This window comes from Sturnus vulgaris, chromosome 1 (genome assembly GCF_052056855.1).
Source record: "Sturnus vulgaris isolate bStuVul1 chromosome 1, bStuVul1.hap1, whole genome shotgun sequence".
In the NCBI taxonomy this organism is placed as follows: Eukaryota; Metazoa; Chordata; class Aves; order Passeriformes; family Sturnidae; genus Sturnus; species Sturnus vulgaris.
This window is the reverse complement of record NC_142243.1, coordinates 15,670,140-15,691,656: the sequence shown is the minus strand read 5'-3', so window position 1 is coordinate 15,691,656 and position 21,517 is coordinate 15,670,140. Positions and strand designations below refer to the sequence as shown.

The 21,517-nt window shown below is 41.1% G+C and overlaps 1 protein-coding gene across 4 annotated transcripts in view; it reads right to left on the bottom strand.

The window, feature by feature from the left end:
* Positions 1 to 21,517, bottom strand: part of LOC106855567 (microtubule nucleation factor SSNA1) — a 40,683-nt gene that overhangs the window by 12,119 nt on the left and 7,047 nt on the right. Inside the window, exon 3 of one of the 4 annotated variants that reach the window (XM_088160071.1) lies at positions 13,362 to 20,171. The exons of 1 other annotated variant lie outside the window; for it this stretch is intronic. The gene's annotated coding sequence lies outside the window, so the exon portion shown is untranslated. Of the gene's footprint in view, positions 1 to 13,361; positions 20,172 to 21,517 lie in introns of those variants that run through there. 2 more of the 4 variants (XM_088160092.1, XM_088160090.1) reach the window with 2 other exon arrangements.

Genomic DNA, 21,517 nt, shown 5'->3' with positions numbered 1-21,517 from the left:
AGGCATAGAGGAGAAGACTCCTTTTTGCAAAATCCAAGCATGTGAATTTAGGCTGACTGGTGTGATATTTTGTAGCTTTCATTGCAGTAGAAGCTCGTAATGATCCACCGGTGTCAGAAACAACTACAAATTGCTGAGACAGGACTTTCAGACAGATGATCCATTGAAGCCATGATTCACTGTTTGCAGTACTTCAGACTTCAAAACTACTTCTTGCAGTTCCATCAGCATTCAGGAAACAAATGTGAAGCACAAGATTGTGTGTAAGGATTGCACTCCACAGCTGCAGAACCTCCACTGTGCTGAAGCTTTTGAAATAGCTGTGCGGAGGAGGAGGATTTTGCAGAGACATCTGAAGGTATCCTAATGACTTTTAGCCTTTGATGTGCTTGGGTTAACCCAATTCAGATTCTCAGTGCATACAAAATATTAGATCTTTTAATGTTTAGTTTCTTTAGTTTCTTCCCATTTTTTTCTCTGTTTTTTTTTTCCTTTCTGCTTAATTTCTAAAGAGTCAAAGCTTAGATGTCTGTGTCTCCCCAGTAATTATAGGATTTATTACCAAATTTGAATTAGATTTGACTTAGGTCTCAAATATATTCGAATTTGCTCAGAGGTGACTTCAATTTTGTGAAAACAGGCAGCTGAAAGAAGAAAGAAATCAAAATTGGTGATTCCACACTGAAAAACTACAAGAACCCAGCTCTTATTAGGTGTCAGGGAGTCAGTTCAGGGGAGAGAGCAATGTCTGTCAGCACCCAAACCATTATAAAAGCTTCCATCAAAATTCTGTATGAAGAGAAAATGAGGGAATCAGAGCACAGACACTTGGTCTCGAAAATTTTGTACCATTGCCATTTCTTTGTCCAGTGTGAAAGCAGGGATGAACCATTACATATGACTTGTGCCCTCCTTTCTTTTTCACTTTGTGCTGTCCCAATATTCACCAAGCTGAATCCCTGAAATTTAATTCCTGCCTCCCAACTAGCACAACAGAAATTTATGAATTCAGATTTGAATTTTGTGTATTTGCCATCCAAACCAGCATTTCAACTACCCCCTGCCCGCTCTGCCAAATACATACTGTAAAAAAGCTGTCCTGTGATCATATGCTATTCGCTATTTTAATTTGATTGCAAATGTTTCTGCACTCCCCTAAGACTGTGTCTCTTTCACACTCGGCTTTCATTTGCTTTCCCAGCCTGTATTCATATCAGGAAGACATTTGTCTGAATTAGTGGCACACCCATCCTATGACCGGAAATTGGCATTCTCACTAGTTCTTAGTTTAAATTAAAAGTTCTCTGTTTCTCATAAATATTCTAAACCTGCTTTTCTAAGCTTTACATCTTTATAGAAATATAACTCTGGATTGTGATGAATGGCTTTTGGGGTCCTTAGCACATAATGATCTGGTTGCCATAAAACCTGAAAAAAGAGTATTTATAGCAATATTTTGAAGTTAGAAATTACTACTATTAACAATCCCAGATTACTAAAGAATATGGCTTAATCTGAAGGAACAGGTGCCTCTTGGCAGTGAATGCCATACAAATGACTCAGTTTTAAGCTGCTTTAGTGATCAGAGAATAAATCACTGGGCTCAGAGAGAGAACTGGTGGTCACTCAGTGTGCAATCTGTTTTTCCTCTTTCTAATTTTGCAAATGATTTGAGAGCAGATCTAGATTGCTGGACAGGTATGACGAATACATGGGTGACTGAGGAAGTGCTGGCTACTCTGGTCACAGATGACTGTTTTTGGGAAAGGCCAACATTTAAAGCCATATTAAAGGCATCACAGTGAGTATTTGAATTTCCAGGGCACTGAGGAACAATACGTCATACTTGTGAAGAAAGAGCAAGAACACCACTGACCAAGTGCATATTTTTATGGAAGTAAAGGGCCAGTCACCCATTTCCCAATTTATTTATTTTTAATGTGGCTATAACTTGAAAATCCAACTCTTCAGTGACAGAAACTGAGCTTGAGCCATGCTTTCTGCCACTCTCAAAACTGTTTTATTCTATATGCTCTGTCAGTGTTCCTGTCAGATCCTGTCAGCTCATCCCTGTCAGCAAAGAAAACTACCTTATCCTATGGTGCACATGCTGATCATTGACTGTGAGTACAATGGCCACAAACCCTCTGATCAATTTCTTCACTCCAGCATCTCTTTTGCTACATTCCTATCTTGCACCAGCTGTGCTATATCACCATCTTTGGCTTCTCATCCCAACCTTCTTCCCTTGCCCCATGCTTTCTGTCCAGATGTCTCTCCCTCTCCAGTATGTTTCTTTCCTTGAGCAATTATTTCTTCCGGGTTTCCCCAAAGCAGCAACAGGGTCCAAAGTAGTAAATGAGAAACTTGCTGAGGAAAACCACCTCAGTCAGCCCCAGACTAGCACAGAATCACCGAAGGCAGGATCTTTGAAACAGCAAGCTATGAAACTCTATTAAGACCAAACTGATCTTGCTAAGGCTCATAATTCATTCAGGCTGAGTTGGATTTTCTGGGTGGCTAAAGAACTCCTGCCAAATTTCATGCTTTTCCTCCAAAGTATGGGGCCTTTGGGTCTGTCTAAAGATGAGGTTGCCATTCTTTTTAATGTGAGAGAAACTTATACTTGTTGAAGAACAAAAGCATTTTGGCTGAAACTTTTATATACAGTCTGAGACAATTCTTGATACAAGCACATATGCATCACACGTATCCAGCCTCAGGCAGACACCTGCCATGGAAAATGTGAGCCCTGGTGGCTGAAGACTGACAATGGCATCAGCAATGGAAAATGTGGTCTAATAGCAGGAACTATCAGGCAGCGTTTAACAGGTGAGTTTTCCCAATGCCACCCTAAATTAGCCCTTTACTGCAAAGCTTTTAAAAGATTCAATGAAGTTATTTGTTCTTTGCAGTAATTTTCCTCTTTAAAACCTTTGGCATGCTCTTGTTCATATAAAATAACGATTTACGGAAATAGAGGAAGTTGAAATCCCACCCATCCTTTTCTCTCTTGGTTTATTTATTTTCCATGTGAGATTAATGAGTTTCCTGCAACAGGGCTAGATCTGCTCACACATTGTGCAGATAAATTAATATTTATTTCCTTTTCCAAAGGCGAGCAGACACCTTCGTGTTCCTGGTTTTTAAAAGTGGACAGTATGTCAAACAACACTTAAATCAACCATCCTAAATTATAAAATGCCAGCATTGCATTGCTGACTGGAGTTAAATAGACTGGTAAATCAGGGTGAGCTGTACTGCTGGATGCTAACACAGAAACTTAATTTAACTAGCTTAATTTTTTTACCAGCAGATACTTTGGAAAGAGCACATCTGCCTATTTAAGGGATTTTCTTTAGTTTAGCTCCTGTCTTGTGTCAGGCTCCACTGCTGTGTCAGTGAAGCTCACAGAACCTGGTTTCCTAAGGATTTTTCTCCCACATCCCCTTACCCTCCCAGTTCCTTCCTGCACCCCAGTGCCATTGCTCCTTCCTGCAATGTGTCCAGGTGCATGGGGATCCCCTCTGGCAGACTGGAGGCATCCTGGTGCAGCTACACTCGATGGAGCCCCCTCTCCAGTGGGAGCTCTTCCCTTTGCCGAGCTAGGGAGGCCAGGCATTCACCTCTCCCGGACACAGCTGCCAGGTTTCACTTTCGGACTTTCTCTGTCACATGTCAGGAAGTGGACAAGTGGCAGGGAGCAGGAGGAAGGCAGAGGAGACGTGATGGGCAGATCGTGTGAACATACATGCTACATTTCCTAGGGAAACCAGCTTAAAAGGAGCTCCTTATTGCCAGGGCATTATGTAAAAGAGATGAGAAATGCTGCGTGTGACTTGGTTCAAGAGGTAAAGGATATTTGTACTCTTAGTTAATTTCTTCTTGCAGGGTCAGCTTCAGTGTGCTACTTACAGCTTCTTCCTCTCTCTCTCTCTAGTCAAGTCACCCTTAATAGCCACGGAGAAAAACAGCCATTCTCTTCAAGTAAGATTTTAAATTTTCTGTTTTAAAAGGTAAGCTGGACAAATAATGTGAAAAAGTTTCAGCTGTCTTAGGCCCCTGAGTTTCTAATTCCCTGCTGCTGGAAGTGTGAATCGGGGCAGTGCAGCAGCAGTTGGTGGAGCTGTGCCAGGGTAAACGAGGGGAACTATTCCAACCATGTGTGCAAACTCCACCAGAGATTTACTTACCTTCTGAAACCAAAGAGCTGAAAGTTCATTCCAATTTCACTTATCTGCCAAAGCTGAAGTTCAGTAATTCATATTTTTACATTAATAAATAATGAAACAGCTATACCAGAGCAGGGAAGGCTTTGATTAAGCATTTTATAGCAAGTAAAAGAAAAAAACATTGAATCTTGTGCTCAGGAGCTGGCAGCTACGAGAAGCAGGAATGCCTTGGTTCAAACATGTCTGTATTAAATTTTAAAAATAAGGAAAGAAAAAGAAACCTGGGGAGTTTCTTTCCTATGACTTTACAGGCAGTACAATAAGCTTGGCACTTCGATAAGGGAACTGTCATAGATATAGCTTTCATTGTCTGTGCTCCCACTGCCACAGATAAAGAATAAGAGAGCCTTTGACTCACAGCACCAGAGCAACATGTCCCTTATCTGACACCCCAGTCTCAGCTAGAATGAATTTTTCAAGACACATGCTAACTGCAATTGAGAATTTCAGAGCAAGTAACAGGCAGGCAGTGTTACTACTGTCTTACCTGTAAACCTTGTACTTCAGAACCCTGCTTTGAAAAGTAGAGCTGCTGTTCTGAGCAGTGTAAGGAATAAATGTTGCATTAAATACTGCCCCCAGAGAGCATTCTGCAAGTTCCATGGGTTCTCTGGATCTCAGTCCTTCAACTCCATTAGAGGCAGTGGCAGTTTTGGAGCTCATGCTTTGCACCCCCCTGAAAAGGTGCCTCCTCCCTCAGAAACAACAGGCGGGAGGAAATCATAACAGGACAACTAATTTCCCACTCACTGTTTTCAGATGAAAATAGAGCATAAATGATTGCAGAAGTTCAAAGAGAAGACTGTAAAGTCTTTCAGAATTACCCTGAGGCTCCCAGGACGAATAAATTCTGACAGGGCTCATAGTTTTATGAAGTCAGGCAGGGACTAAAAAGGATTAAAGTCTGTTATGCTTCCTTTTCTCTTCTCCATACTCATCAGTAGCACATGAAAGAGAACGAATGGAGCAGCTCAAGAATGTTGCTGCCACAGAGGTACAGGTTGGGAGAGAATATCTCATTGAGAAATTAAGTCTCTTTGCAAGAAATACACCATCCAAATTCTAGCGATACAACAGTGCTCCATAAAGGAAGTTTTAAATATTTTCCCCATAACAAGCCATTTAGATTTTTCCTCCTTAATTACGGTTTTTTTGGAGATAAGTTCTCAGGCAATTTATTTTTAGGATTTGAGAGTTGCAAATGAAGATCGATGTGACCTAGAAAATCTACTTGCTCATTTTACATTGGCCTCAGCCTTTGTTTTTAGTAACTGAAAATTTTCATTAACTGTTCTTGAAATGGTTACAGTGTGCTGTGACCAGAGCCCATATGCAACAGGAGGAAGATTGAAGTCAGTGAAAAATGAACTCAGGTCAGGAGTTGGTGAACTCTGGTCACTGAAGACTTTGTATATTCTTATGGGACTAGTTCCTATACTTCTTTTGCCTTGAGACTACACTGCCATCTCAGTGACTACCACACCTCTTTTGCTTTGAGATTACACCTAGCTAAATTCCTAATTTATGGACAACAGAATGGCTCCTTTACATTTCCTCTCCTCCTAGCCACATCACCCTTTGACTTGCACTGACATAGTTTCAAAAAGTGAGGGACTTTGTTCCCTTCCCACCTAATTTCGTAGCCTACTGAGTTATAGTCATTGGAACTGTTGACTTAGTTTTTTTCAGTTGAGAAGGGAGCTAAAGTGGTGGCTTATTTCCAGAGCAAGAGCCCCAGCCTCTAGGCTGCAAGAAGGTGGGAAGAAAGCATGGAGCCTGCTCAGTTTGGCAAGGTGGTTGCATCTCTGGACAAGAGTGGTAATAGAAGTTTGGATACAAATGATGCTCAGGTGCCCATAAACTCAGGCACATAAACAGGCTTTTTGTGATTGGCCTGTTGGGCTGAGGCATTACAGCTTCTCCCAGGGTTTGCTTCAAGCATGTACAGCTTTTCTTGGACCTCTCCCACTAAGGTTGTCCTGCCACCCAAGTAGTGAGCCTGAGAAGTCCTCTCTGTCCCTACAAACAAGACTGGGTAGTTCTGGCCTCAACTGTAACAACTTCCCTCTGTTGTCCTCTACTGCATGCCAATGCTCAGGGCTGGAAGCCTGCTCTGCTGTGACCATCTGTGCTGACAGTGGTGCTGGTAACTGCTGTTTCTACATTTCCAAGCACCACATTTGAAGACTTGTCAGAAACAGGTGTAAACATTCATTCTCCCTAGAACAATCTCTAGGAAGAACGACTGAGAGAGGCTTTTTTCCCCTGAAAGCACAAGGTTGAAGGTATCTTATGGGAATAGAAAGTAATTGCAAAGACAGTAGCTCCACTTTGGTATAGGATTTCCAGCATCCAAAACTTCCCTGGGTCCTCTAAATGCTGGAGGCTAGGGTTTCATGCTTTTGTGTACTTGATCTTTACAGACAAGCAGAAAAAGGAATTTTTCAAATGAGAATTATCCTTTCTAGATCTGTGGCCATGTATATCAAGGTTCATGCAAGGAAGGTTTGTTTCATCTTATGGTCAGTAGGCAAAAGTATTTCTAAAGGCATATGATGAGATTATTGTGGTGTGGAGACTGGGAGGTTTATAGCTGTAAAACATTGGCAAGGAAGTCCTAGAGGAGGACTGCACTGTGAAATATGAAATTGATTTGACATTCCCTGTGAATTTAGATGCCCCTAGCTATGTTCTATACTTACAGTCATGGACTCACACCACATGAACAAAAAAAGAAAAAAAAGTTAGGGAGGAAGCAGTGGAAGTTGAAAGAATACTATAAATGCTCAGAAGTGACCGGGAGAAGAGAAAAGAAAAAAAACCTCCTCCTTTCAATTGGTGCTTCTTTAGAGATGCTGCTTTAGAAGCAAAATGCTTTTAACAGAAATTTGATAATTGCCAATATCCCTTGAAGGTCTTTTCCATGAGCTTCAAAGTTAAAAAGTAAATTAAAGACTCATACTTGTCATGAGCTGACATTTATCTTGAGCTCATTTGACAAGAACAGGCTGGAGCTCCATCAAATGCTACTCCAGTGTGGCTACACACGAGCTACAAGAGTTTTCATAACCAGCCAGGAAACATGGGCAGTCCTGAAAAGTCACTGAAGCCAATTTTTGTTCTGTTCAGACTCACATTCCCCTGCTTCCCTGGAAAGGAGGAGGGCATGACACCACACCTGCCACTGGAAGACACATCCTCCTCTCTCTATCCATCTCTAGCAGTTCCCAAATGGTTGCACTCATCCTCAAAACATTATTCAACAGAAGTTGGCTGCATCCTCAAAACACCAAACTTCTCATTAGTAAAAAATGAAATGAAACACTGGTGTAATTTACCTTTTTTAAAAAGAAAACAAAGGCTTACCCAAAGCAGGATCCAGCTGGGGCTTAGCTAGCCCAGGTTCCTGTCCTGCTAGGCCCTTCCACAGGTTCCTGTACTGCCACACATTTTGCTCCTCGTGCAGTGTACAATTGCAGGCTCTACACACCACTGAACACAATGTGCTGGGCAGCTTTTGCCAGCAGGGAGTGTGATTCATATGCTTAGAAACAGAAAGAAATATTTCCCTCTCCTAACTACCGTAATAGATTTTCCTGATTTAGGCAACAAAGAGAAAATAAGCTCTGCAGATGTTATGAGCAAATACTGACCACTTCCTCTTTGAATTCCCATTGCCATTTTGCCCAAGTGCTGCTTCCTTGCTTCTGGTGGCAATCACACACTTACCTTAACCAGTAGGTGAGTATCAGACAGGAAACTATCCACCTCAAGGGTCACGTCTACAATAGCAATGCTTCAGTTTATTCTGCAGTGGGACACAATAAGATCTGATGCCACAAGAGATGAGGCCTTGGGACATGGGATATCTTTGGTCCCGTGGCAGAGAATCCTGTGTGTGCTACAGCTGGGAGGTATGGGAGCTGCTGGGGGTCGAAGCATGCACAGTCCCTTTCTGCTGAGCAGTTCACTCTGTTACCTGATACACCACACACTGCTGATCAACACATCAGAAAACCCATCCAGTTTTGCAAGATACAGCAGAGGTGGAACTTTGTGGCTTAGCTGCAAACATCTGTAAAGGTGTTTCACAAGTGTAAGATACAACTGGATGGCCAGTGACAACAGAGTGAATACTGCTTTCCAGTTGTGTTGGCAAGAAAGTTTGTATCTATATGTGCTACTGTGGGTCACATGCTATATGAAGGAAGAGCTTTCTGGCAAGTGAACAATGGTTTGCAATTTACGTCTCCACAAAGGACAGCAGTGCTCAGTTTTGTGTGAACATTAATCATTGCACAGAAGCCGTGGCACTAAGGGATCAAGGCTGACTCAAGAACATCTTGGAAACCCCCCTTCCCCCTGGAGCTGTGCTGCCTGTAGGAAGAAAGCCTGAATCTACAAGAAGGCTCTGTGCAAACCCTCAAGAGGCCTTGAGAGCAACCATGTGGAACTATGAACTCACCATGTTGGTAGCCAAGGACAGGTGGAGCAAGTCTGGAATATTCTGTACAAGTCGGGATATGCATGGGAGTCCAAACTGACTGTTTCTGTGCAGTGGCCCTTTGCCCACAACTTCTTGTCCTCTGGTGTGATCCCCCAAAGGTGCTTGTAGCCAAATCTGCACTGTAGGCTACACTAATACAGTATTTCTGAACTGGGTCAGTATTGTGTTTACCCTTTGATGATCTGCTCCTGTTCTTGCTGGCTGGAACCTGTAGGTTGTGTTATTGCAGCCATTCTCACAGCCACTGCTGTGTAGCTTCCCAGGAGAGGAAGAGGGAGATGGTGATGGTTTGTGGGAGCAGCCCTGGGGATAGCTTGCTCTCTCTCCAATCCACGCAGATTACTGCATTGCATCTCTGGCTTGTTCTTGATAAGGATTTGAGGAATGCCACACAGCTCCTTGAGGATGTCACTAAAGATGTCCCTAAGTTAGCAGATCTGTTCTCTTTATTTGTTCAGTAGGAAAAATAACAAAAGAAGACAAGATATAACAGGTAGAAAAATTTCAAATGAAAAAATCCTGGACCTGCAGAAAAAGACCATCCGTTGAACAATACAAGATACTGCAGTCAGGCTTTCTGCAGGCTTAAAACCTGATTTGAATCCTGCTTTTTCACTGTCATCAGTTAGCTGGAGGAATGAAACAGCTAGTGGCCAAAGCAAGGACCAGATTGCAAAAGGATTTTAGGTGCCTTCACATGCAGGTAGGCACCCATCAGGACTTTACAAGTTTCTGTGCAGTAGAAACCAATTTCACTGGGCTGCTGAACACCTTTAGGATTACGGCCATGAGTGATCCTAAAGCCATATGCAGTACTACAGGAACTGAGTTGTAAAAGATTAACATTTAACATGTGTTCCCTGAGCCCAGAAACAGCAAGGAAAGTGTCAAATCAGGAAGGCCAGAGGAATCCCAGATGGCTAAGGAATCTGCAGGGTGCAGAGGGAAATCCTGCTGTTCTGCCAAGCAGGAGCAGTTTGCTCTGCCCTCATATGTATCTCAAACTCACCATTTGCTTATTATAAACACTGTTCAGTCAAATATGTCATTCAGGAGAGAAGAATTTGATCTACTTGCAGTGAGATTTTGTCACTTGAGAGGTGTTTGAATTCCTCCCTGGATTCATTTGCATGTTTTACCAGTCAATCAATGATGGTTCTGCCACAAGAATATTTCTCATACTTCTTAACAGAACTTGTCACTGGCAAGTTCCATCTTTAAGCCATCTTGTGTGTGTTTTAACATTGTAAGTGAAAAAGTAGTCATTTATTTCACAGTGTTCACTTTGAATGACTTAAGCACCACAATAAAGGATTTACAAAAAATATGTTGTGCTGCCCGCAAAATCTGAATAGTTTTTCCCTGTGAGCAGGGGGTGCTGAACTGAGCGATGCTTCTGAAAGCTGTATGTGCTGAATCGCTCTTCGGAAGAGGCAGGTCCATCCACCGACCCTAGAGGGAAGCAAACACAAACTGGCTTCCCAGTTAGTCCTCTCCCTTGGATGCCCGTGTTAAGTAAGGTGGGACGGATGCAGGCTCTGCTGCACGCTCTGCCCTTCCATTGCCCGTTCTGTCTAAAGGTCGCAGGAATTCTGCCCTCCTGGGAGTGTCCTAAATTAAATTTCTTCAAGCACGATGGGGGTGAAAATTCCAAAAATGTAGACAGTCATACACATGAGCTCCAGCAAAGGCTGCTATGAAATGTTTTACGCTTGCTTTCCCAAATCCAGGACCGCCCTCTCCTGGCGGTCGGGGCGAGCTGCCCGGGCCGGCCCAAAGCGCACAAAGACAGCCGGGGGTTTCTGCCCACTCGGGATGTACCGAGCGCTGAGACTTCCCTGTGCAGCACAGAATCTCCATGGCTCCCCTTACAGACATACTGAGTTTTAGAATTAAATGCCTGAGGCGGCAGAAACACAGAGTGAGTGACAAAATGGATTGTTTAATCTGCCTGCTTGGTAGCAGATAAACGGCAAATCAGATTTTATCTCTTCTTAGTGAAGTGGAAATTATGGGGATGAACAAACTCCTAAAAATAACAGAATAGCTAAAAGCTCTGCTTTCTCCAGAGCAAATGTAGCCCTTCGGGAAAGTGCAACAAATACCATCTGTGTTTCCAAAACTCCGAAGTTAATTTGTTGCAGACGTCTCCCTATTTACTGAAAATGGACATATTTTGTGCGGCAGAATAACATCTTGCAGTGATGAAAAATAACCCCAAATACTCCCTCTAAGTAACTCCAAAGGGGGGTTTACCTGAAAAAGCTCAATTTAAAAGATAACTTTGTTTAAATCAGCTATCAAACCTATCTGTTGGGGGTTTTTAAGTTAGTTTCATACACACATTGACAGCTGTTCACAGAAGAAGCTGAGAGGGGAAACTGTGAAGGAGTTACGACATTTATGACAGATATCTTTTTCTGATTATCAGACAAGAAGTGTAACTTACAAACAGCTAACACCTTGGTGAGCTTTCTTCAGAATGGACAACTCTACAGGCTTCCCTGACAATCTGTTCTTTTCACTGTCCCTTTTAAGCATTTCTGTTGCTTGTAGTTCATGTTCAGTGTAAGGTAGAATTCAGAAGATATGCTTCTGCATCAAATGTTTAACCGGAATTTAAAAAGAATTCAGTGTCTAATCCTGAGATTATGTAAATGAGTATTTGCTTTAAAACAGCATATCTGTGGGCAAGCCAGGGGAACCCAGTACAGTATTTCAGCTGACAACAGCTAAGCATCTTTGTTTAAAACTATGGCTGGAATTGGGCCATGAAATACAAAATACGGATGGAAATGTGGATCTGAATTTCTCCAATGTTTGGTGTGTAGTTTGGGTCTGTTGCAAAGACTAATTTGGAACTAGATTTTAATCTAACTTTTTTGAAGCACAGTGAGTCCCCAAATGTTACCCTGTGAAATTCAGAAAGGGAGGCAGCACATGGGAAGCTGAGGCACTGTGGTGCTGTGATTTTATATTTGACTGCAAAGATTTAATATGTGTTTTTTCTTGTACTGCTTGGACTCTGAATGACTGAGAGCTCATCCAAGCATCAACTGCTGCTGTAGCAGCAAAAATCCCCCCGAAGAGTTGTTATTTCACTTCTTTTCCCATACAACTGGGTTATGAGAATGCAGAAAATGTGCAGTCATTTGGGCAAGCAATGATGCAAAGACAAAGAAGCGAGCCCTAGAAGGCAGCACCATGGCAGAGGGGATGACAAAGCCAGGCACTGTCACTGCTGAGACGGGTTCAGTGCAGAAAAATGTTTCTGGAATGCATATGTGAGTCCTTGTCCCTGGTTCTTTGTTTGGGAGCTTACATCAATACTGCTGCAGCAAAGATTCCCAATAAGCTGAAACAAAATAAAACGTGCATTCATGGGAACATTGCCATTCAAGAGCACACATTTCCCAGTTAAAATGAAGGTCAGTCATAAATTACATCTCTGATTCCCTCAGGATTTCTCTCTTGCTCTGTTTTGGCAGTTTAAGACCCCTTTGATATTTGAGCAAGGCCTTTCCCTTTGCACATCTGATCTTGATTACGGTTTATGGCAACGGTAATTCGTTACCTCCCCAAGGCAGCAATTCTGAGAAGTGAGTACAGTATGATTGTTTAGGAGACAGGCACACTGCACAGTGTTTTAACCATTTCTCCATTTTATAGCTGTTTCTCTTTCCCACAGATTGCCCTTGCTCGCAGCAACACCATGAGCTCCTCCCATGGGAATGCCTCACATCCATCAGAGAAATCACTGTGTCTGGAGGCACAAAAAATCAGGTTGCATATTTACCTATCAAAACAGTGACCTCTGAGCAATAAAGTTGTGGTTTGGATACATTTTTACACATTTTGTGGTGAACACAGGCTAATGAGGTATCAATAGACAGCAAAGTTTTTCTTCCAGGTGTAAAGGTCTCAGGGGTTGCCCTCCCCATCTCTCTCTCACTTTACAAAGTGAAGAAGAATGTTCTTGCTCAGTTTCGGGAATGCAAATATGTAAAACAGGGGTATATTTCATCATGAATCAACTTTGTGGCAGCCAAAAATATACTGAGGCTTTGCATGAGGGAATGGGATGAATGAAACTGGGGCATGCACTGCTTTTCTGCATATGCAAAAGACAGAGGCAAATGTTCCAGTTGCAAGCATACTGAGAGCGTTTGAGACAACATGAAGGTGACAGAAAATGCTGGATGCTTATGTGCTTTTTCCTGTGGGTGGTATGAGGCATTTTGAGGCAATTACAATTGCAGTAAGATATTTCATGTCAGTTTATAACATACACTTCATTCTTTCACTGCTTTCACTTCTTTGGCTTGGTTCTACCAGCAGCTCCTTGGGTTCATTGAGGATTTTCACAGAGTTTGCAATGTGAGAGGCTATTGAAAGTGCCTTTAGCACCATCCTGAATAAAATATACTCTTAGAGACTTGGCGGATGATTACAAAATTATTTAGTTGCCTTTCAGGCACCATAAATACCACCCTGTTAGTGAAGACAAGTGATGGGTACATTTCTTTCATAAAGGTGACCACAAATAGTGCACTGGAAGTGCAGGCAGCCAGCAAGTTTTGCAAGTTTTATCCTGGTGCCTAGCAGAAACACAACAAACAGAATTGCTAATGATATTTTATTTTTTGTTGGCTTGTATAATACATTTTTAAAAGCTTAGATGCATTTTTAAATAGGCCTATGTACATTTTAAATAGGACTTCAAAAGTGCAGCAGGACTTCCCAGGGACATACTACCTTGCCATGAAGATACCAAGGAAAGGTGATGAACAAAGGATATTTGTAACATTTTCCCTGGAAGAAGGAAATATCCTAACTCACCATACATAATCCTTTCATAAAAGTAATGCAAAACTTCCACAGAGCAGGAGGGGAACAAAGCCCTACCAGCTCTTGCTGTTCCAGTGACACATCAAACTTGCTTGAGGAGTCCCTCATAAGCCAAATCTTACGCTTAGTTAACACTAAGGAAGGATCCCTCTCCTCTATTACTTTAATTAAACTTCTAATATTAAGTTGGAACACACAACTTGTGAAGAATATCACACGAAGGAAAAAAGCGTTTATGGCATGTGTCTGTCCATTTTCACTGATGTTAAAGGCCGAAGAGATGGGGCCCTCCAGGCCGAGCCGGCGGGGAGGCCCAGCACTGCACTGCCAGCAGCTGGGTGGGTGCCCAGCCTCCCGTGGGGAGCACTGGATTAGGAAAGCTCTGCTTCACTGTGCCACTCTCTCATAAATCAGCCTAATTACTCTAATGAGAGCTGCATCCCTCTGCTGCGAGCCCTGCTGGTTTACAGAGAGGGGGAAGTAAATAAAAAGGAACAATGTTGGCTGCTGCTGCAGGAGGGACACAGGGAGGCAGAACAATAGCCCTGAGTCTCCTCCTTGCCACCACCCGTTAGGAGAGAAGGAGGAGATGGCTTCGTGCACACCCCTGGAGTTATTCCAGATCAGGACTGAAATCAGACGCTGGGCTTGGCAGCATCTGCTGAAGGAAAAAGCACATAAAACAGAGGGCAGAGGCATGTTATTGTCCAGGCTCTGAGAGTGTTGCTAAGGAAAGAAAAAGGATGGGATACAAGGCTTTGCAATGCCTGTCTGAACAACCACCACACTGTATATACTGCCCTGAGCTCTAATAGCAGCACCAAGTCTTTATGCCTTTGGATTTTTTTAGAGTAAAGGTAGATTTTACCTTTTGTCTCTTAAAAATATGTATTTTGGTTCCCCTTCTTGCTTTGTATATAAGCCTTTTTTTTTTTTTTTTTGTAATTGCAGAAATTAGAAACTTGTTTTTGTGTAATGAAATCTTAGATTATTTACTACATGAATCTGGGAGCTGAGGCTTTAAACAAACCACAAAGATTTAGTGTAGAAATAGGAAAGCCAAAATTATGTGCAGCCCTACTTATTGTTGTCTATATTTTTGCCATGTTTCCTCTATTGCCCCGTCTTTATGATGACTGAAACAAATCATTCAGGCCTAGATTGCATATCATGACACCCACAAAGCCTCCTTGCTATTGTTTGGGTCAAATTAAAAGCATTTGTCAAATGCAATTGTGGAATGGCATCCAAATTCATGTTCATTTTGCCAAGGATTCAATTATTTCTATTGTGATAGATTTTTCTTCATGTTAGATACTAAGTTCATATGTTGTCACAAAAAAAATAAATTGAAAAATTATACAATTCTGGCAATTCTTCTGATGTTCTCCTCCCACAAAAATTCCTCTGGTTGTTGTCAGTTGCTTATTCTCTCTTGATCAGAGTTAGTTTTATTAAAATGTCTTCATCCTGCCCTTTATACAGCATACTTACTTCTATCTTTAGCTTCAGTCTGATAAATTGTTCCGTTTCTAAATCACATCTTCAGTCTTCAGCTAGATGTCGTGATTGTATTTTTGGCCTCTCAGACTCCAAAGCAAGCTCTGCAAGTACTACAAACACCTTCTGTTCACCCACCTTTCCATTTGCCTTTCCTGCATTCACTTGCAGGGAATAAATACATTGTGGTAACTCTTAGTAGATCCCTTGGAGCCTCTTTCAGCCCTGAAATTGCTCATTCCTCTGAAATTCCTGATTCTGGGAAGCATCATGTCCACTTGATACTTCTGGCAGAAGGCAGGCCATGTATTGCTGCCACATGCTCTCTCTCCCAGGAGTCAGCAGCCCTCCTTCCCCTGCCATCCCATAGGGCTTCCAGCTTCTACTGGCCTGGAAGCTCCAGAATTCTGTCTGCAGACCACACTTTGTTCCCTGACACCCGCAGATCACACTGAGGCTGAACTAAAAAGGGCTTCCCTGACAGTTCCCAGTAATCCATAATGACTGTGGAAAGCCAGGTATAAATGCTAAAGGTACTAAGAGAGAATTTAAATACAAGTGTACAGAAAGCCAGTTATGTCCTACAGCCACAGATTATGGGTGCCTTTCTTAGAGCCATCCTTGCATCTGACTTGACTGAAATACAACATGGTGTGACATTTTCAATAGGACTTTGACCATGACCAGCTTCAGGCACTGAAAAAGACACACATCAGGCCAAGCACGAAGTGTGAGACTGTTGTTAAATCATGAAAAAGATTTAGAATTATTTATATCTGCATTTCTGAGCCTTTCTACTTGCTTTTGTGCTTTTAGCCTTTTCTTTACAAGAAACAGAAATGTAACTTCAGAGGGCAGAGGGAAGAAAGACAAAGAAAGTGCCCTGCTTTCAGGAACCAGGCCTCTGAGAAATGCATACAGAATTGTGAATCATAAAAACCAGAGCAACAGCAAGCAGAGCACAAGACCCACTAACTTTCAGTGAGTCTTGTGGCATAAAATCCTTGGGCATCTATTAAATTCTAATTAATATCTCAAAACTCATTCCAGAATTTTAAAATTATATTTTTTTTACCTTCTTTGCTCTTATACAGGCCACAATACAAGAATCAAAAGTTTACATTTTGAAATCCAGTAACACTGTACAACTATTTCAGTTAGTTTAAGGGGATTTGTGCTCCTGCTAATGAGATTATTTTAACTACAAGTTACATCATAGCTTCCCAATGTAACAATCCCAGTGTAGCAGAGGTAGTAGCATCAAATAGCTCAAGCAGCTATTATTTATTTAAAAGACACTTAGACGTGGCACTTAGGGACATTGTTTAGCGGTGGGCTTGGCATTTCTGGGTTAGTGGTTGGACTTGACCATCTGGGAAATTCTTTCCAATTTAAATTGTTCTGTGGCTTTTGATACCTCTTTAAAACATTTGGCTGTGCTCTCCCACCACACAACCAGATGCAGAAGTTATTGCAAACAAAGGCAAGTTCCATGTAAGGCAATATGCAAGCTTCAATTTAAATCTGCAAAGTCAAGTTACACTTCCCAATTTCTGGCTGCTTCCGACTTTGCCAACACCTGAAACTATCAAATACTTATCAGCTAATCTGAGTTCAAAGGTCATCTTAAATGCCTGAGAACCAAGCCTCACTCCAACTACATCAGTGTGATAACCTATGTAGTAATACATGGCATAGTAAGCCATGGAAAAAAACTTTCACTTAAGAGTTATAGATAAATTTCATACCTATCTTAGTAACAACATAGTTATCTAAATAATATATAACATATATATATAATATACATGCAATACAAGTAACAATGTATACTGCTTTATTAAGTTTATCTAAAATAAGAAAAGGAATTTTAGGCTGAAAAGGTCTGAGACCAAAATTCCATGTTTTGGACAAGCAGTACTTGCAGGCAAGAAACTGCACATAGAGTGAAGCTACTGAAGTATAAAAGGTCTGCAATGACAAGCAAACACAACATTTTGTTGTTTCTCTTTTCATTACAATGGCTGCTTGCTTTTAGAATTTGCACTATGAAAATTTTTTGAAGAAAAAAAATAAATAAAGCTCCCATGGAGCAGCCTTAGCTGCCTCCTATGTGGAACTAGTTTTTCTTGAAGCAAATTACCCCATTTATTATTATTCAAAAGAAAATTCTTAGCTCAGTAATGACATAGGAGGGAGCAAGTTAAAAGAAAGAAAAGCCCTCTCAAGTTGCTACTCTTGGAGGCAACCCCGTTTGATTCAGACCATGGCCAGCAGTTTTGTCCTTTTGTGCTTTTCCTTGTCTTTGATGGAGGCCAATACCAGATATTGCCCTGCCTCAGGTTCTTTCACTACATTATCAGAAGTTTGCCCTTTCTTTGTCAGAAATGAAATAATGTGCACTAATCCAACAGTGTCTGATCTGGAGGAGCCACTGTGTCCAAGACTTTGCTATCAGTAAATAAAAATGGGAACCTTTATGCAAACCAGCAGGACTTTAGCCAGTGTGAAAATAACTGAGTTACTTGTTCAAAAAGTATTTGTGTTCGGTCACCCCAGACAGCAGGAAAACCAATTGGTCCCTAAAACATTGTAAAGGTCTGTGCAGACACTGCTGGAACCCAGGGACTTCACAGCATGCAGACTTTTAATTGCCTCTCCTTCCTCTCTGCACACAAAGGCATCTGCAATGTTTATCTCTAGCACTTCTTAGTGGGGAATAGATTAAGTTGTAAAATAGAGCAGGATTGCAAAGAAAATTGCTGAATACATACAATGCCTTGACATAACTTTTTCCAAGTAGCCTTACTGTGCCATACTCCACTCTGTCTTAGTACATATTTATTAATTTGCAATACAGGTCACACTCAGAGCTTTGAAGTAGACACAGGTGACCCATAACAGCTTCCTCAATGAGATCATTATCTGCAAGATCCAGCACTCTATTCCTTTTCCTCTTTCTAATTTCAAGTTATAATCTTTTCTCAAACACAGAGAAAACATTTCTGGAACAAACTCACATCACTCTGAACACTGCCTTAATACTAATTAAATTACAGCATCTCATATAGACCTTTATCTGCAGGAGACTGTATTATTTATCCTCAGTGAAAAACAAACTTCTGTTCTTTAATCTCCACAGCATATCAGGAAAATTCCCATCCATCCATTGCTTTGATCTACACCCTTTTTTTAGGATGAAACTCAGATCAGGTTTCTGTTGTTTCTCTGGAATATATTATCACCCATCCAACCATAACTTTTGAGGCACTACCAAATGGAATGTAATCCGTTTATCTTTGCAAACAATTTTCCCAAGTGTGCCAGAACATGTCTGGACAGCATCAAGATACTGAAAGCATCTCTGACCCACCACATGTGAGAAGAGCAGCATGTTTCTGGTCAGCACCTTGGGATAACTGAAAACATGGTAAACAAGGAACTAAGAAAGAGAGGCAACAAAAGCTGTTGCAGGAGGAAGATGAGGATGGTGCTACAAATGATGGCTTATGTGGAAGCAAGACTGTGAAGGCTACTGAAAAAATCAGGGTGCAGAAACTCAGGCATGTTGTTAATGTCCTACCTGTTTAAATTGTCTTTTCTAATGGTAGATAATACTGAAGTATTAGACAGCTTTCTACCAAGAACTCTCAATACTTACAAAGATGCTGAGTATATTTATATCCACATTTTAATGTATGAGTGTAAATACATATATATATATAATATGTGAATATATATGAATACTGCTATCAGGTGCCATCTGTCCTAGGTTAAAGTAGTTCTTAATTTGAATTCATACAGCCAGCTTCTCTTCACTACAGAAGAGCCCCATCCATCCAGATATCTAGAGATCTTCACTTGCCATACTACTTCAACCCATTAACCTAAAACAAGCTGTGGTGGAATATGGTTGCCTCACAGCCTGCTGCTGTTATGTGTGCTCTGTATGCTGTTATAGATGGACTAGAGTTCAGACCTCCCAATACCTTTAAGCATCAAGGAGCCTAAAAACCTTGGTGGTCTTACATGGACTAGTACAAGGCAACAAGCAGCCTGGTAAAACAATAGGGTCTTTAAAGGCAAGGTATCTGAAAAATATTAGGCTTTGAAAGGTAATTAATTAGCAACTATCATTAAAAGTTCTTTCTGTTCCTCTGCCCCACCTCCTATGATCAGGTTCCAAAGCAGGGGCTTGGAAAGAACAGCTCTGGAAAGTGAGAGCGGCTGCTCAGGAGTTGGGATATCTTGTCATGCAGGGTCTATCTATGGAGAAAGGAGTAATACATTTAAACATTATCATCATGCTGCATGCAATGCGGAGGAAGCAACAGCAAAAAGTGTGCCTCTAATCAGTTATATCTGTCCCTTCCCCCAACACACAGGTTGAGAATGCATAATCCTGTCTGTTTATGTCAAAACACCAAACAGGACATGAATCCCTGGGAAACAGTCCAAGTCAGAGCATGCAATTGAGGCTGAAAAAGCAAAGCCTCCATTCCCAGATCTGTCCCTTATTTTGGGCAGATTACTACTGCGTGTCACTGTCAATCAAGGGGATAAAGATAATAACGTTCTCTGTAAGGTATTTGTGATCAGTTCATTGGCAGAACTTGTTTATATATCCAATATTAAAAAAAACCCTATATATATATTTATGTATGTGTCATTTTTAAACACTTTTAAAAACAAAATCAGCATGGCATAAAACCAAATCTTCTTTCAGTTAAATTGCTGCTGTACAGGTAGTTTCCTTCAGACATTCTCAAAGAAAACGTTCTCACATGCACACCATGAATGTGTATGGCAGAGTGCCACGGGAGGCCTCAATGGAATACTTCATTAAAAAACAAACAAACAAAAAACCGAAAGCACATTCCAAACTGAGCAAGCAACACTTCGTGCAAATCATTTAAACTAAGAGAAGCCACAAAGTTTGCAACTTGACTGAAAGATTAAGACTGCATTTAACCAAGAACTTGGCATACTACGCACTGAGTACCAACAACTTACAGGCTTGTGGGCTTCGGTGGAACTTGGACATCTGTATTTTTGGTCACAGGTATTTGAACTTGAACAACCTGAATCTAAAACAAGAACACTTTAGGCTTCAGAGAAAAACCACTAAACTGTACAGGACTTTAAATACATATCCTTCTCACGGAGTCATGTCACTAATTCACATGTCACTAAGACGGAGAATTCCCTGAGTTTCGAGACCAGGAAGAGGTCGCACTTTTCTAGCGGTTCCAGTGACTCCAGAGTGTATCAGATTTCCTAAGTGTGTCCACAGGGTCAACTGCTTCTTGGCAGGGCAAAACAATCCTCACTGAGCCCAGCTCTGCGGCAGCTACACTGCTTCCAGCTGCACCTGAGCTCCTGCATTTAAAGATAACCTGGCTGCAATCAGGTATCACAGTCCTTGTGACTGACAGCATGGACTGGCCTGTCTTTTTTTCAGCTTGCTTCAGTGCATCTTACAACAGAGAACTATGACCATTCTAACCACTTCATTTGAATTGTCTCACATCACTTTACCATGGACAAAACTAACAAGGATGTTCCTCTCTTTACAGATAGTAGTCTCTACTAAAAAGGCAGCTCATCTTTTGCCCCATGTTCCCTGGAGTATCCATTCCACTCATGCTAGCAATGATACTTGAGGAAGAATCAGTATTTAACAAAAAGCACCTTGGGCTCATGAGTTACAGCAATTAATCTCACTTACTACAAGGCAGTGAGCAGCACAAATTCTAGCAGGATTTCTATTATGGAACAACTGCAAAACCATATAAGAATTACTGCCAGTGTTGTGTTTTAAACACTTGACAGTGTATGATTCAGCCCTGAATAATAACTATATTAAAAAAAAAGCATTCAAAAAACAAACTCTCTCATGCTGATATTCAACTTAAAGTTAAAGCTCTTACTGTATAAGGAAAAGAGGTTTAAAAAAAGTGTACACTTGCAGAATAGGAAGAGGATTTTGTGTCAGGAATTGTCAGACATGCCCGATCAGAATCGGTATCCAAGCTGTATCAACTTGTTAATAATCATATAACAACAACAAATAGTACTTTGATCTAAATCTGAATACAGACAGAGAGATTTGAAAGCCTTTAGGAAAGAAATACGATACTTTTTACTGTGTTCAATTAAATCAACTATACGGTTTTTAAAAAAAGGAAATTACAAATCTGTCATGGACTATGATGTAAATAATTTTCTAGAAGTGTTTCCATATATCCCATATCAATGGAAAACCTCAAACCAATTATGGGAGCTCTGATTGAAGCAAGAGAACCTACAAATATGAGGTTCAAAATATAACACCTGTGAAGATTTAACTTTAAAATGCTCTGTGACCAGCCTATTAGGTTTTGTAATTTTAAACATTTTTCAAAGTAGGCGTTAAAAATTGTTCAGCCTCTTA